Consider the following 17,755-nt stretch of genomic DNA (forward strand, 5'->3'; position numbering starts at 1 on the left):
TCTAATAAAAGACAAACATGCAAATTGACTACCTTTGCTATGCCTTAAGCCACGCCCACCAGCCTATCAGAGTGACTATATGCAAATTAACCCAACCAAGATGGCAGCCAGCAGCCACGGAGCTGAAGTGAGCAGGAGGCTTGGTTGCCCCAATGATGGAGGAAGCCAAGCTTCCACCTGCCGCGGCCAGCTCTGAGCTCCACTGAAGGCAACAAAGTTTCAATTATAGAAGGTAAATAAATCCCAGAATTAAAAAAAAAAAAAAGGAAAGGCTGGGAGCTTCCGTTGCCGAGGGGCTTGGCCAGCCTGAAAACGACCCTCAGCCCCTCACCCAGACTGGCCAGGCACCCCAGTGGGGACATCCCCACCCTAAAGGGGGTGTGGCCAGCCTGAAAACAGCCATCGGCCCCTTACCCAGGCTGGCCAAACCTCCATGGGGTGAGGGTCCCCACTGGGGGCGGGGGGCTTGACCAGCCTGCAAACAGCCATCAACCCCTCATCCAGGCTGGCCAGGCACTCCAGTGGGACCCCCACCCGACACCCTTCAGGGCAAACCAGCCGGCCCACACCTGTGCATCAGGCCTCTATCCTATATAATAAAAGGGTAATGTGCAAACTGACCCTAACAGCAGAAAGACTGGGAATGACTGGTCACTATGACACACACTGACCACCAGGGAGCAGACGCTCAATGCAGGAGCTTCCCCCTGGTGGTCAGTGTGCTCCCACAGGGGGAGCTCTGCTCAGCCACAAGCCAGGCTGATGGCTGCTAGTACAGCGGTGGTGGTGGGAGCCTCTCCCGCCTCCTCAGCAGCACTAAGGATATCCAACTGCAGCTTAGGCCTGCTCCCCGCTGGCAAGTGGACATCCCTCGAGGACTCCCAGGCTGCCAGAGTGATGTCTGACTGCCAGCTTAGGCCCAATTACCCAGGGAGCAGGCCTAAGCCAGCAGGTGGTCATCCCCCAAGGGGTCCCAGACTGTGAGAGGGCACAGGCCAGGCTGAGGGACTCCTCCACCCCCCCCCCCAGTGCACAAATTTTTGTGCACCAGGCCTCTAGTCCTATATAATAAAAGGCTAATATGCAAATTGACCAAATGGCAGAACGACCAATCACTGTGATGCACACTGACCGCCAGGGGGCAGATGCTCAATGCAGGAGCTGCCCCCTGGTGGTCAGTGCACCAGAAGCCAGGCTGAGGGACACCCCCCACCCCCAAGTGCATGAATTTTGTGCACCGGGCCTCTAGTATTCTTCATAACTGTTGTCTTCACTCCCTTTTCCCACCTTTGCTTCCTTATAGTTCATTCTCCAGGTAACTAGAGAGAGCTTTTAAAAATCAGATCATGCCCTAACCAGTTTGGCTCAGTGGATAGAGCGTTGGCCTGCGGACTCAAAGGTCCCAAGTTTGATTCTGGTCAAGGGCACATGCCGGGGGTTGCAGGCTCGGTCCCCAGTAGGGGGCATGTAGGAGGCAGCCAATCAATGATTTTTCTCTCATCATTGATGTTTCTATCTCTCCCTCTTCCTTCCTCTCTGAAATCGATAAAAATATTTTTTAAAAAAATAATAAAATAAAAATCAGATCATGTCCCTCCCTACCTAAAGCCTTCCAATTACATCTTGTCACACTTAAAATAGTATCCAGCCCTGGCTGGTTTAGCTCAATGGATAGAGCGTTGGCCTGCGGACTGAAGGGTCTCGGGTTCAATTCCCGGTCGGGGCACGTACCCAGGTTGTGGGCTTGATCCTCAGTGTGGGGCATACAGGAGGCAGCTGATCCATGATTCTCATCATTGATGTTTCTCTCTCTTTTCCTTCCTCTCTGAAATTGATAAAAATATATTTTTTAAAAAAATAGTATCCAGACTCCTCTACTATGGTCAATATATTGGGTGACTATGTAAGTCCCAGTTTGCTCCTATTACCCTAGTGTAACTTTTAGTATAGTCCTTTCATTCATTCTCAAAACTGCCTGACAACAAGATGTGGTTACCTACTTACAAGGTTTGCTGTGTCAACCTCATTTCTTGTTGCTCTCCTTGTTCACTGAAGTCTAGATCCATTGGTCTTTCAGGTTCTCATGCACATCAAGTTCATTATCACTTAGGTCTTTACACTTGTCCTTTTTTGCTTGGAATATTCTGCCTCAAAATTTTGCATGGCTGTCTATCTTGTGAGTTAGGTCTTAGTTAACACTATCTCTGTGGAATGTAAGTTCCATAAAAGCAAGTATCTGTATTGTTCATGCCTAGAACATTATATGTTCATGCCTGATACACTTATATGTTTATTAAGTGTATCAGTCTGGCTCCTATCTGAAAACAGAATCACACATTGATTTAAACATGGAATGTTTACTATAAAAAAATCAAGCTATAATAAGAGGAAGTAAAATATAAAAGATGTGCCCAGCCAGTGTTGCTCAGTGGTCACAGTTCAATTCCTAGTCCGGGCACATGCCCAGGTTGCAGGCTCTATCCCCAGTAGGGGGCATGCAGGAGACAGCCTATCAATGATTGTCATCATGGATGTTTCTATCCCTCCCTCCCTCCCACCCTCTCCCTTCCTCCCTGTGAACTCAATATAGCATCCAAGAGCTGGGGAGAGTATCTAAATAAGGACCACCAGAGGGAGGCCACCTCCCAAGAGCAGAGGTTCAGGTCTTAACAGAAAAGGCATAGTGGCAATCCCACTAGAGAGCAGAGAAATGGGCTGGCTGGCACGAACCAGAGCTGGTGAGCATTCCCCAGGCAAGCAGAAGGCAACGCTTCAGGTGAGCCACAGCTGGTAGTCAAATATGTGAGTGTTAAGAGGGAGTCAGGTCACCAATATGGGTGGGAGACCTGGGCCCATCACCTGTGTGAGGGGTGTGAGGGAGCTTGCTGGGGTGCATGGCTGGGGCAGGGCACCACCCAAGGTTCTGTCATCTTCACCTGTGCACCAGCAGGAGAAATCCCTTCTTCCTACGATGTCCAGTACCATCCACTGAGAACACTTCGTTGTGCTTAACATTCTAAAAGAGAAATGATTTAAAGGAATTATATCCATTACCACCAAGCACCACTGAAGGGTAAATTTGGAGCTGAGAGGCAATAGATACCTGGCCCAATAATTGTCAGGTGGCTGGCTGAAGATGTGGTCCTTGGTTGAAAGGATTTCCTCCTTCCACACCTCCCAAAGCCACTGGACTTGAAATAAAATTCCAATTGAGCCGAAACCGGTTTGGCTCAGTGGATAGAGCGTCGGCCTGCGGACTGAAAGGTCCCAGGTTCGATTCCGGTCAAGGGCATGTACCTGGGTTGCGGGCACATCCCCAGTAGGAGATGTGTAGGAGGCAGCTGATCGATGTTTCTCTCTCATCGATGTTTCTAACTATCTCTCTCCCTTTCTCTCTGTAAAAAATCAATAAAATATATTTAAAAAAAAAAAATTCCAGCCGAAACCGGTTTGGCTCAGTGGATAGAGTGTCGGCCTGCGGACTGAAGTGTCCCGGGTTCAATTCCGGTCAAGGGCGTGTGCCTGGGCTGCGGGCACATCCCCAGTGGGAAATGTGCAGGAGGCGGCTGATCGATGTTTCTCTCTCATCGACGTTTCTGACTCTCTCTCTCTCTCTCCCTTCCTCTCTGTGAAAAATCAATAAAAAATATATTAAAAAAAAATCCAATTGAAACGTGCCCCCTGCCCCTCGTTTTTTTTTGTTTTTTGTTTTTTTAAACCACAAGTGTTTGCTGCAGAAATTTGGCCAAGGTTCCACCTGCATAGCTCCAGCTGAGGTTGAGCCAGCGGGTCTGCCCAGAGCTAGTTCCGCCCAAGAAAAAGGCGAAGGGCAGCCTCATCCTGGAGCCACAGAGCTGCGCGACGACCTTGCACCGTCCCCTATCGCCATGGAGAACCTCTTGGTGTCCGTTTCCAAAGAGTAGCACCAACTAATCATCTAACAACAAACCTGTAACCTTGACGCGGACCATGGTTGCGGTGGCACCGCTAAATACGAATCCTGCCAGGCGTGTCGCTGCCGTGGTCCTGCGGTTTCACGCCCCCAGCCAGGGCCGCGGCCGCCAGAGAGCACAGCCGCTCCCCGGCCCTGCGGTCTCCGGAGGCCGCGCAGGGTACCGGTGCATCCACAGCCCCGCACCGAGCGGCTCTGCCAGGCTGCGTCTCCCGCAGGCCGAACCGCCCTCCCTGCGCAGGCGTGAGTGGCCCAAGAACCTGTCATCATGTTTTGTCCAAGATCATGACACCAAAACCATTTCTGGCTCTGACCAAGGATTTATTTGGAACGGAGCAAACCTTCAATTGCAGGTATTTCCTGCCCTTTTTATTCCGAAGTGAATTTTCCCTTCCTGAATTGCTCTAGGCTTTGTGACTTCATTGGTAGGGTTGAATCACGAATTAAGATAGATTCCAGAGATTAAATTCTTAAATTCAAATCTCTCTCTCTCTCTCTCTCTCTCTCTCTCTCTCTCTCTCTCTCTCATCTGGAACGGGCACCTTTGTCTAGCTGAACGCTCAAGGACTGGAATAAAGTTAAGTAGCCAACAAGCTACAAGGGTGCCAGTTTAGACACACTTTCACCAAAATACCAAAATGTTCTATTATCAGACATTCAATCCTTATCAATCTGAAGTGAGAAAGGGATCCTGTACTTTACGTTGGCATTTTTTAAAAAATTGAGATTGAGTTTTTTCACATGGCTAGGAGCTATTTATACTTATCTGTGAACCATTTGTATACATCAGATGAGGAATATTTTGAAAAGAATATGTCTTGGACAAGAAACAAGACAAAATAAAGGAGTTTATAAATAAAACTAGAGGCCCGATGCATGAAATTCATGCAAGAGTAGGTCTTCCTTCCCCTGGCTGCCGGCATCAGCTTCCCTCTGGCACCCGGGACCTTACCTCCGACTGCCGGCGGGCACCCGAGACCCAGGCTTCCCTCACAACCCCGGCTTTGTCAGGTCTAATTAGCATATTATGCTTTTATTATTATAGTTACCATATGACACAGCAACTCCACTCCTAGGTCTATTATTCAAGAAAAATAAAAACATATGTCCACACAAAAACTTGTTCACAAATGTTCATAGCAGCATTATTCACAATAACCCCAGATTGGAGCCCTTGTAGCAATTACAGATGAATGAATAGACAAAAGTGGCACATCCATAAATGCAATATTATTTGGCCATAAAAAGGAATGAAGTACTGATATATACTGTGGATGAACCTTTAAAACATAAGAATATGAAGCTAGTCACAACCGACCACATATTATATGACTCAATTTACATGAAATTTCCAGAACAAGCAATTCTAGAGAGAAAGAAGGTAGCTTAGTGGTGGCCCAGAAACTAAAGGAGGAAATAAGGAAGGAGCTGAGGATAGGGAATGATTTCTAATGGGTAAAAAGTTTCTTTTCTTTTTTTTTATTTATTGACTTGAGGGAGAGAGAGAGAGAGAGAGAGAAGGAAACATTGACTTGTTGTTCCACTTCTTTATGCATTCATTGGTTGCTTTTTGTATGTGCCCTGAAGGGAGATCAAACCTTGAAACCTTGGTGTATCAGGACAACACTCTAACCAAATAAGCTACCTGCCAGGGCTCAAAGTTTCTTCTTGGGGCCATAGAAACACTCTGACATTAGCATATGTTTCCACACCTCTGTAAAAATGATGAAAAAAATAGAATTGTACACTTTAAATGGGTAAACTTTAAAATGTATAAATTATGTAAAAATAAAACAGTCCTGGGCAGTGTGTTCAGTGGTTAGAGCATCAGCCCTGCACTGAAGGGTTGAGGGTTTCATTCCTGGTCAAGGGCATGGATCTGGGTTGCAAGTTCAATCCCCAAACCAGTTGGGGGATGTGTCTCTATTTGCATAATCTCTCTAAAAACAGCTTGGTTGTGGAGTTTCCTGGACACTGAAGGAAGTAAGATATCAGAGGTTTTACCATATGCACACTTGGTCAAATCCTGGAACCCCACCTCCACTGTTCTCAGGATCTGTATTGCTCTACATCCTTCTAAAAAAATGCCAATTTTCTGTGGAGAAAGACCACAGAAACATTAGAAATAAAGCATTGCCATTTATGAGAACTGCAGTATAGGGCAGTGATGGCGAACCTTTTGAGCTCAGCATGTCAGCATTTTGAAAAACCCTAACTTAACTCTGGTGTCGTGTCACATATAAAAATTTTTGATATTTGCAACCATAGTAAAACAAAGATTTATAGTTTTGATACTTATTTTATATAATATATTTAAATGCCATTTAACAAAGAAAAATCAACCAAAAAAATGAGCTCGCGTGTCACCTCTGACACGCGTGTCATAGGTTCGCCATCACTGGTATAGGAAGAAAGCAAAATGCCAAAAAGGTTATTGGAAAAGGTATACTGATATTTATATTCATGATTGTGAAATGGACACTGATAACATATTAGAAACAAGGTCAAATATACATTTGAAAACAAAAGGGTAATGCTGTTTAGAAGAACAAAGCAGAGTATAATATTGAATATCTATAAAGGTATTATAATGTTTGTCCATGGGAGTTAAACATTAACAATTTTTTTGTGTTAATTGAATTTGTGTCTTAATATGTGACTTAGAATAATCTTTATTATGTAGAAAAGCTGATTTTTTTATAGTCTAATAACATAAGAACTGAGAATTGCTATTGGATTTAACAATATGGAGATCATTAGTGATCTTGACAGGAACAGTTTTGGTGAAGAGATGTTAATGAAAATTTGATTGACAGAGGTTCAAAATAGAATGGAGGATAGCAGATAAAATATACTTCGAGGAAATAAATATTGCCCTGGCCAGTGTCGTTCAGTTGGTTGAGCATCGTCTCATGCACCAAAGAGTCACCAGTTCGATTCCTATTCAGAGCATGTGCCCAGTAGGTAAGAGATCAACCGAAGGACTTGTATGCATGCATATAAGCATAACCAATAGACACAAGACACTGGGGAGTAAAGGGGCTGGAGGAAGGTCAAGGGAAAAAAAAAAATAAAAGGAGACATATGTAATACTCTTTGTAATGCTTTAAGCAATAAAACAAAATAATAAAAAAAAAGTTAGTAGAAGAAAGAAAATAAAACAACAGAAATCAATGAAATAGAAAGCCAGTAGGCTAGAGAAAATAAAGTAAAAAATTAGTTATTTGAAGATTTAAAAATTTGATTAATCAATAACAAGACTGACCAAAAACCAAAGGGTGAAATTATAATTTACCAACATCAGAAATTTTAAAAATGAAATACCCTAAAGACATCAAAACAATAATAGTTAGTATGAGTAACTTTAAACCAAATTTAACAGTTTGATGATATAGAAAAATTCCTTGACAGGCACAAAATGGACATTAAACTGATTAGTCTTTAATCAGATTTCTATAAAAAAATTGAATTCATTATTTTTAAAAAATTGCTCCATAACAATCTCCAGTTCCAGACAATGACTTCTATCAAATATTTAAAGAAATAATACCAATCTCGCTCTTTCCCATCTTGCAAAATGGCTGGTGATAAAACTGAGAAGCCAGTCGAGACAGTGCAGCAAGGAAGGAGGAAGAAAAGAGAATACAAAGAAGGACCAATATAATAGCAGCGGCTTTTAGAGGCTCAGGCTCCCAGACAGATCAGCAAGGATACAGACCACGGGCAAAAGGAAGAGTGAGCCTGAGATGAGACCAGTGTGCCTATTGTAAGGAAACAGGACACTGGAAGAATGACTGTCCCAAACGGCAAAGTAAGAAGACTGTGCCCCCTTTTCCGCCCAGTTGTTATCAACCAGAGCCACCTGAAGCAGATCTCATTGAGCTAGCAATGGCCGATTCCCACTAGGACAGACCGGGCTCACTTCAGCTAGGCCCCCACAAGCCCATGGTCAGAATGAAAATTGGGGGCCAGAACGTGGACTTTATGGTTGCTATGGGAGCTGAGCACTCAGTAGTCACTCAGAAAGTAGCGCCTCTCTCAGGAAAGGAGGTCACCATTATTGGAGCTACTGGGGACCAGACCGGTAGACCATTCTGTCGCCCTCGCTGATGCCAACTTGGCGGTCATCAAGTAATTCATGAATTCCTGTACTTGCCAGACTGTCCAGTGCCCCTAATGGGTAGAGACCTTTTAGCCAAAAATGGAGGCAGAAATCACTTTTGCTCCAGATGGCTCAGCACAGCTTCACCTAGGTGAGGAGACCTCCCCAATGATCCTGTCCTTAGCAGTGCTGAGGGAGGAAGAATGGAGACTTTATACCCGCCCAGACAAAGGCCTCACCATTAGAACCTGAATTAGAGAAGGAATTCCCGCTGGTCTGGGCAGAAGGGAACCCTCCAGCCCTGGCTAAGGACCACGCCCCGGAGCTAATCGAATTCAAGCCTGGGGCACATCCTGTTAAAATCCGCCAATATCCAATTCCAAGGGAAGCATGCCTAGGAATCCAGGTCCACTTAGAAAGGCTGCTTCAGTGGGGACTTGTTAAACAATGCAGGTCTCCATGGAACACACCTCTCTTGCCTGTCAAAAAGCCTGGGAATAACGACCACCGCCCGTGCAGGATCTACGGGCTGTTAATGAGGCTGTTATAACCCTGCATTCAGCGCTGCCGAACCCCTACACTCTTCTGGGACTCATCCCATCAGAGGCAGAATGGTTTACATGCCTAGATCTGAAAGATGCCTTTTTCTGTCTTCGGTTAGCACCTTCCAGTCAGCCTCTCTTCGCTTTCGAATGGGAAAACCCAACTACAGGGCCCAAGGAGCAGTTCACCTGGACCAGACTTCCACAGGGGTTCAAGAACTCCCCTACATTTTTTTTTTATTAAATCTTTATTGTTCAGATTATTACAGTTGTTCCTCTTTTTTCCCCCCATAGCTCCCCTCTACCCAGTTCTCACCCCACCCTCTGCCCTTACACCCCCCCCCCCACTGTCCTCATCCATAGGTGTATGATTTTTGTCCAGTCTCTTCCCCCATCCCCCACACCCCTTTCCCCCCACCCGAGAATAGTCAGTCCACTCCCTTTCTATGCCCCTGATTCCATTATATTCACCAGTTTATTCTGTTCATCAGATTATTTATTCACTTGATTTTTAGATTCACTTGTTGATAGATGCATATTTGTTGTTCATAATTTGTATCTTTACCTTTTTCTTCTTCTTCCTCTTCTTAAAGGATACCTTTCAGCATTTCATATAATACTGGTTTGGTGGTGATGAACTCCTTTAGCTTTTTCTTATCTGTGAAGCTCTTTATCTGATCTTCAATTCTGAATGATAGCTTTGCTGGGTAAAGTAATCTTGGTTGTAGGTTCTTGGCATTCATCACTTTGAATATTTCTTGCCACTCTCTTCTGGCCTGCATAGTCTCTGTTGAGAAATCAGCTGACAGTTGTATGGGTACTCCCTTGTAGGTAACTAACTGTTTTTCTCTTGCTGCTTTTAAGATTCTCTCTTTGTCTTTTGCTCTTGGCATTTTAATTATGATGTGTCTTGGTGTGGTCCTCTTTGGATTCCTTTTATTGGGGATCTCTGTGCTTCCTGGACTTGTAAATCTATTTCTTTCACCAGGTAGGGGAAGTTTTCTGTCATTATTTCTCCAAATAGGTTTTCAATATCTTGCTCTCTTCTTCTGGCACCCCCCATAATTCGGATGTTGGTACGCTTGAAGTTGTCCCAGAGGCTCCTTACACTATCTTCATATTTTTGTATTCTTTTTTTCTTTTTGTTTTTCCGGTTGGGTGTTTTTTGCTTCTTCATATTTCAAATCTTTGACTTGATTCTTGTGATCTTCTAGTCTGCTATTGGAACTCTGTATAATATTCTTTATTTCAGTCAGTGTATGCTTAATTTCTAGTTGGTCCTTTTTCATAACCTCAAGGGTCTCACTAGATTTCTTGAGGGTCTTACTAAGTTTATCGGCGATTTCTAGAGAATTCTTGAAAAACCTTAAAAGTGTGGTTTTGAACTCTATATCCAGGAGTTTGCTTTCCTCCATTTCTGTCATTTGTGACCTGTGTCTTTGTCTCTGCATTTTGGCTGCTTCCCTGTGTTGATAGAGTGGCTTTGTGTGCTAGGTGTCCTATAGGGCCCAGTGAGTCAGCCTCCCCAATTACCTGAGGTGGACACTCTTGGTGCACCCCTTTGTGAGCTTTGTGCGCAGTCTTGTTGTAGTTAAGCCTTGATTGTTGTAGGTATCACTGGGAGGAATTGACCTCCAGGCCAATTGGCTGTGAGAATCAGCTGTGTCTGCAGTGGGAGAACTTCTGTCAAGAACTCCCCTACTCTTTTTAGTGGAGCACTAGCATCTGATCTAAGTTCCCAGGACAGGACTTGGGGTATGTTCTACTCCAGTATGTAGAGGACCTCCTAAGGGCCAGCTCCACACAAGCTCAGTGCTGGGAGAGAACACAAGCCCTTCTGAGACTACTAACTGAAACAGGTTATCGGGTGTTTAAGAAAAAGGCACAGATTTCTCAGAAAGAAGTCAAGTATCTAGGCTTCCAGATCATCTAAGGGAAACGAAGGCTAGGGACTGAAAGGAAGCAGGCACCCGACAGCAGATTCGGGAATTCCTGGGAGCGGCCAGATTCTGTTGAATTTGAATCCCAGGGTTTTCAGACCTGGCCAAGCCTCTCTATGAAGCTTTAAGAGGAGAAGAGAAGGCACCCATCGACTGGGGTTTCAAACAAGAGAAAGCCTTTGTCACCATAAAAGCAAAACTCACTGAAGCCCTGACAATAAGGCTACCAGATGTGATGTGAGACTTTAATCTTTTTGTTCTAAAGAATAGTGGGGTAGTCCTAGGAGTTCTAACCCAGGAGTTTGGACCCTGGCAAAGACCAGTAGCCTATCTCTCCAAGCGGACTGACCCAGTTGCCTCCAGGTGGCCCCTGTGCCTCAGGGCCCTTGTGGCCACGGCATTATTAGTCAAGGAAGCGGATAAGCTTACCTTAGGACAAAACTTAAATGTAAAAGTACCTCATGCTGTTGTCACCCTGATGGAAGCAAGGCTGCAGCACTGGCTGACTTATGCTCGAATGACTCAGTATCAAGAGCTGTTATGTGAGAATCCTCGGGTATGATTAGAAGCAGTGAGAACACTTAATCCTGCCACCTTTCTACCTATTGCTGAGGGGGCCCCTGAGCATGATTGCCTAGAAGTCCTAGAGAAGGTTTATTCCAGCCAGCCAGACCTAAGGGATAGTCTGCAAAACGCGGACTTGGTATTGTTCACAGACGGCAGCAGCTTCTTAGATGGAGGAAAAAGACGAGCCAGATATGCAGTGGTATCACACTTTGAGATAACTGAAGCACAGGTCCTACCTGAAGGATGGTCAGTGCAGAGGCAGAACTCTGGGCCCTAGTAAGAGTCCTAGCACTCAGTAAGAATAAGCATGTCAACATCTACACTGACTCGCGCTATGCCTTTGCTACCCTGCATGTCCATGGGGCCATTTATAAGGAAAGGGACACTTGACAGCAGGAGGAAAAGGAATCAAAAATCAGAATGAGATTTTAAAGTTACTAGAAGCAGTCTGGGAATCTAAGGAAATAGCCATCATCCATTGCAAAGGCCACCAGGAAGGGAAAGACTCAGTATCAGAAGGAAACCAGCATGCCGATGCCACAGCCAAGCTGGCTGCTAAAGAACAAGCAGCACCGGCATGGATCATCTTGGCCCCCGAATTACCTGAACCCCCAAAATACACTCCTCAGGAAGAGAAATGGGCCCAGAAAGAAGGGAGCAAGAGAACAATGGAAGGCTGGTGGACACTCTCAGAGCATAGGGTCTATATCCCAGAACAGTTAGCCCATCAGGTAGTCCTCCAGCAGCATGAACTCACTCATTTAGGAAACGCTGCCCTAGAAGCTTTGTGAGGCAGGTACTACCTAATTGCCCATCTACCCTCCTTGTGTGCTTCAGTCTCTCAGCGTTGCCTCCTCTGTGCTCAGAGCAATGCTAAACAGGGTCCTGTGGGACCGATAGGAGTCCAGTGCTGTGGGCAAGCTCCTTTTGAGGACTTAGAAGTAGATTTTACAGAAATAGGGCCTAGCAGAGGGAGTAAATACCTGCTAGTCTGTGTTTGCACCTTTTCAGGTTGGTTGAGGCATATCCCACTTGCACTGAAAAGGTGAGAGAATTCACTAAGGCATTGCTGAAGGATATAATTCCACGATATGGAATGCCTCTGACCACAGGGTCTGATAATGGCCCAGCCTTTTTAGCAGAAATAGTACAACAGGTAGCCAAAGCTTTAGGAATTAAATGGAATCTATATACAGCTTACAGGCCTCAGAGTTCAGGGAAGGTGAGTGCATGAACTGGACTCTAAAGCAGCCTATGGCTAAGCTATGCCAAGAGACAACCTTTCCCTGGACAGATATCTTGCCTCTTGTACTCCTGCGGGTATGCTGTGCACCAAGGGCCAGGGTAGGTTTCTCTCCCTTTGAAATTCTATATGGTACACCCCCTCCCTTAATTCTCCCAAAGGGAGATTTGGGGAAAATAGAGAACTTAGAAATCCAGAAACAACTACAGGACTTGGAAAACTGTCTTTGAGGTCCACAGGTGGGTTATTGACCTACTACTCATCTCTATAGGAACAGCTGTACATCCTTATAAACCTGGAGACCAGTTTTGGGTAAAGGATTGTGAAAAGGAGCCCCTCAAGCCTACCTGGAAGGGACCCTATCCAGTCATATTAACCACCCCCTCAGCTCTTAAGGTTGCAGGACGAAACACCTGGATCCACCACTCCCGGGTGAAGGCAGCCCACCAGCCGAGTGACATCCACTCTGAGTGGAAGGTGACCTCTGACCAGAAACACCCCCTGGAGATCACCCTCAAGAAGACAGCAGACTTGGCCGAGCAACCTGTTCCAAGGAATTCAGATAACACCCTGCTGAATTCTCCGTAACACTAATCTTTCTTTCTTTCTTTTTTTTTTTTTTAGTATATTAGGCTTTTATTATATAGGATTATTATATGAAATAATCATATATATAAATATGTATATATCATATTTTTTAATTAAATCTTTACTGTTCAGATTATTACATTTGTTCCTCTTTTATCCCCCCATAACTCCCCTCCTCCCAGTTCCCGCCCCACCCTCCGCCCTCACTCCCCACCCACTGTCCTCATCCATAGGTGCACGATTTTTGTCCAGTCTCTTCCCGCATCTCCCACACCTCTTTCCCCCCCAAGAATAGTCAGTCCATTCCCTTTCTATGTCCCTGATTCTATTATAATCACCAGTTCATTCTGTTCATCAGATTATTTATTCACTTGATTCTTAGATTCACTTGTTGATAGATGCATATTTGTTGTTCATAATTAGTATCTTTACCTTTTTCTTCCTCTTCCTCTTCTTAAAGGATACCTTTCAGCATTTCATATAATCCTGGTTGGTGGTGATGAACTCCTTTAGCTTTTCCTTATCTGTGAAGCTCTTTATCTGACCTTCAATTCTGAATGATAGCTTTGCTGGATAAAGTAATCTTGGTTGTAGGTTCTTGGTATTCATCACTTTGAATATTTCTTGCCACTCCCTTCTGGCCTGCAAAGTTTCTGTTGAGAAATCAGCTGACAGTCGTATGGGTATTCCCTTGTAGGTAACTGAGTTTCTTTCTCTTGCTGCTTTTAAGATTCTCTCTTTGTCTTTTGCTCTTGGCATTTTAATGATGATGTGTCTTGGTGTGGTCCTCTTTGGATTCCTTTTGTTTGGGGTTCTCTGCACTTCCTGGACCTGTAAGTCCATTTCTTTCACCAGGTGGGGGAAGTTTTCTGTCATTATTTCTTAAAATAGGTTTTCAATATCTTGCTCTCTCTCACCTTCTGGCACCCCTATAATTCTGATGTTGGTACGCTTGAAGCTGTCCCAGAGGCTCCTTACACTATCCTCGCATTTTTGGATTCTTTTTTCATTCCGCCCCTCCGGTTGGGTGTTTTTTGCTTCCTCGCATTTCAAATCATTGACTTGATTCTTGCGCTCCTCTGGTCTGCTGTCGGGAGTCTGTATAATATTCGTTATTTCAGTCCGTGTATGCTTAATTTCTAGTTGGTTCCCCATCATAACATCGAAGGTCTCATTAGTTTTCTTGTAGATCTCATTAAGTTTATCGGCGGCTTCTAAACAGTTCTTGATAGGCCTTAAAAGTGTGGTTCTGAACTCTATATCTTTCATTGACAATTTTGTCCTGTTTCTTTGTCTCTGCATTTTGTTATGCTTTCTTGGTGCACCCCCTAGTGGTCTTTGTGCGCAGTCTTGTAGTTAAGCCTTGATTGTTGTAGCTAATACCAGGGAGGGTTTGACCTCCAGGCCAAGTGGCTATGAGAATCAGCTGTGTCAGCAGTGAGAGAACTTCTGTCCTCTAGGGAGGTGCTAATCTAGCCTTTGCCTGAGGTTATCCGGCAAATGCCTCTGTGCAGGGCTTGGGCAGGGTGGGTTGCACAGGATCAACAGGGTGGGCCGGAGAGAGCAGTTATGGCGGCTCTCAGTCCTGTCCCCAGGGGCTCTGCCTCTCTGAGTCCCAGCAACCGCTGCAAAACTCGGAGAGAAAGTTGCCTTCGAGTTCCGACCGAAGCCAGACAGTCCTGCTTCTCCCGTTTGAGTCTGGGTCCCTAAAGACTCGCCCCCGTATCTGGAGCTCAGAGTCTGCGACTCCCTCCCGATTGAAAATGCCAACCGCGCCCTCCGCCACCAGCCCGCTCCGCGCACTCTGCACCTCAGAATTTGACTTCAGCACTGCGCCTCCTCTGAGTGTCCGTATGCGTTTCTCTTTCCTCCTAGTTGTAGGACTTCCACTCAGCCAGCGTTCCTGTGGTTCTGGGTGATGTCTGTTCCATCTTTTAGTTTCACTTTTGAAGTAGTTGTTCAAGGCAGCAAACTCCGGCGTTAACCCATGCCGCCATCTTGGTTCTCCATCATATTTTTTCTAATCTTTCTTTCTTATCTCCTAACATAACATGCTCTAGTATTTGTGGATAATCACTGGTTTTATCTAATAATTCTTATTTTGTCTTTTTATGAGTGCCAGTGGATTCCAAGACTAGTACCAGGAGGAGAACTCATCTGCTCTTGCTGGGACACAAAAGCACCATAAAATTACTGCTCCACACACAGCAAGGAAACAAAGGCCTTATCATAAATTGTTGGACTACACCTTGTCATTCCATCCTTTGCTCCTTGCTTAGAAACTCACTACTCAAATATGCTAGTCTAGGTAGTCCACAAGAAAACCCAATCAAGCCAGATTTTTATTAGCTATACTTATCAGCCTGCGGCATGTTATGACTCTACTACCAAATGCTTGTGGTGTGGGGGGTGGGGAGTATTGTATTGGATAGGACCTGTCACAGCCAATGTGCAGCTAACTAATATTGCTCCTATTTGTTTCAGCAGTATGCAGGGCCAACATCCAACAGGTCACCTTCCAGATGAACTATGCAACTATACCCCCAAGGCTGAAAACACCACCTACCCCTGATTCCTCCTGCAGGAACATTCTATGCGTGTGAGACCACTGCTTACCTCTGCCTGCCTGAAACCAGAAGAACTCCCTACAAACCCCTCTGAGAGGAGGAAGCGGGATGCTAACCCCTTGGTCATCGTCCCTTTCCAGCAGGAAGTAGCTAAGAGCGGTCGTCACCCCTGTTCACCATAACATCCCGTGGTCATTGCTCCATAAGACTAAAAGAAGCTTATGGGACAAAGTGGCGGGGGTGGGGGGGGGGGGTGGGGGGGGAGCCAGTAAGCCCACAAAAGGGGGTGGAACCATATCTGCAAGACAAAGCCCCCAGAAGGTTATAAAAAGTGAAGCCCTCTGCATGTTACTTCACTCTGATTTGGAAATCATTCCCGGAGTCCACTAGTGTTAATAAACGGTGTCCCTCCCTTTCTCTAGGAAGCGTGCTTGGCATTTCTTTGGTCTTCTGCAACAAAGTAAGAAGTTGGATGTATGAAACTTGAGATAGGGGAATAGTTCTGTGATAAAGATATACATTTGAAAGTCAAAAGCATGTAGATGTCAAACCATATAGAAAATCAAAAGCATTTAAAGTCAGAAGCATATAGAAAGTCAAAAGCATTTAAAGTTCTATGGCAGAATGAGATCACCAATGTAGTGTATGTAAATAGAAAAGAGGTTTGAGAAATAAGCTTTCCAGTATGCCGGGGATAAGGAAGAACCAGAAAGGAAAATGAGAGAGAACCACCAGGTTAGTAGGAGGAACATCAGAACAGTGCAAACTAATTACAAGAGGAGATTCAATTAAAGACTTACAGATATTTTTTTTACTCCTGGTCACTTCTTTACTTCTTGGGTCCCTCTACTATATTAGTAATTTCAAAAAATGAGCAATAAATAAATAAATACTTCCTGGCCAATAGATGTTTGTTAAATTACAATATATATATATACATATGTGTGCATATATATCAACCAGGAACTGTTAGTCACTTATTGAATGAGCTTAGTAGGTGGAGTGAAATAATGTAAACAAGAAGAAATAGGATAAAGAGGCTCAATTGTATGGTGATGGCTGGAAACTAGACTTTTGATAGTGAGCATGATGTAGAACACATAGATGTTCAATTTTAATGTTGAAAACCTGAAACGTGTATAATGTTGTAAACAATGTTACTTCAATAAAAAAAATAAAATTTAAGAGAATTAAAAAAATAGATTATGACTCGCTGAACACTCAGACGATGGTGAACATTGTTAGCAAAATGTATTTTTAAATTAATGTAGGTACACTGCAACGTTATTGCACACTTAATAGGTGACAGTGGAGTAAATGTAACATTTATGCGCACTGAGAAACCAAAAAAATGTGTGTAACTCGTGTTATTGTGGCATTTGTTTCATTGTGGTGGTCTGGAATGGGACTCACATTATTTGCGACGCGTGCCTATAAAACCTAAAATAAGGGTTTCATTGAATCACATTTGCAGCCGTGGACTCTAGCACATTATAACGCACCCCTCCCCCACCCATACAGTCTACCCAAACAAAACCAAGGTCTCCGACAGCTTCTGAAGCATTCTCGGCTTTATTCAAATTGCTTTCCTGGGCAAAGAATGTAGTAAGTCTGCCTTCCAGCTACCACCCCCTCCCTTTGTGTTTTTCATTCCGGAGGCTCTTCCACTAGAGACAATGGAACACGGGTCGGGGGGGTGGGGTGAATTTGTCCCGGGCTTTCCTGCAGAGACCCCCATCAGCAAAGAACTTTAAAGCTGCTGGTACCCGCAGTTTAGAGAGCTGCGGGAAAACGAAGCCTGGTGACCTTGATCGCTCTCGTTTGCCAAACTGATAATTGAGAGCCAGGAAGTCAGGTGCCCCTCTTTATTTATTTTCCCCCTCCGTTTTATTGAGATGTAAACTGACATATAACATTGAATTAGTTTAAGGTTTACAATATAATAATTTGATAGATGTCCATGTCACGAAATGATTACCACAATAAGTTTAGTTAACATCCATTACCTCGCATTCTCTCTTTTAAAGAAATCCTATCCTTTTTCTAATGAGACAGAGGCTATCTACCTGAAGCACCCTGTCTTTCTATCCACCCTGCACTTGACTCCCCTATGCCAGACCCTCCTGCTCCAGAATGGTGGTCTGCAAAGACAAAGAAAAGGTTACATAGAATTTCCACCCCCTTGCTTGGACCCGGCAATATTCTTAGGTTCACAAGTTAGCATCTTTGAATTGTGAAAAAAAACACACACCCA

The sequence above is a fragment of the Myotis daubentonii genome, chromosome 2 (assembly GCF_963259705.1).
Source record: "Myotis daubentonii chromosome 2, mMyoDau2.1, whole genome shotgun sequence".
Lineage (NCBI taxonomy): Eukaryota > Metazoa > Chordata > Mammalia > Chiroptera > Vespertilionidae > Myotis > Myotis daubentonii.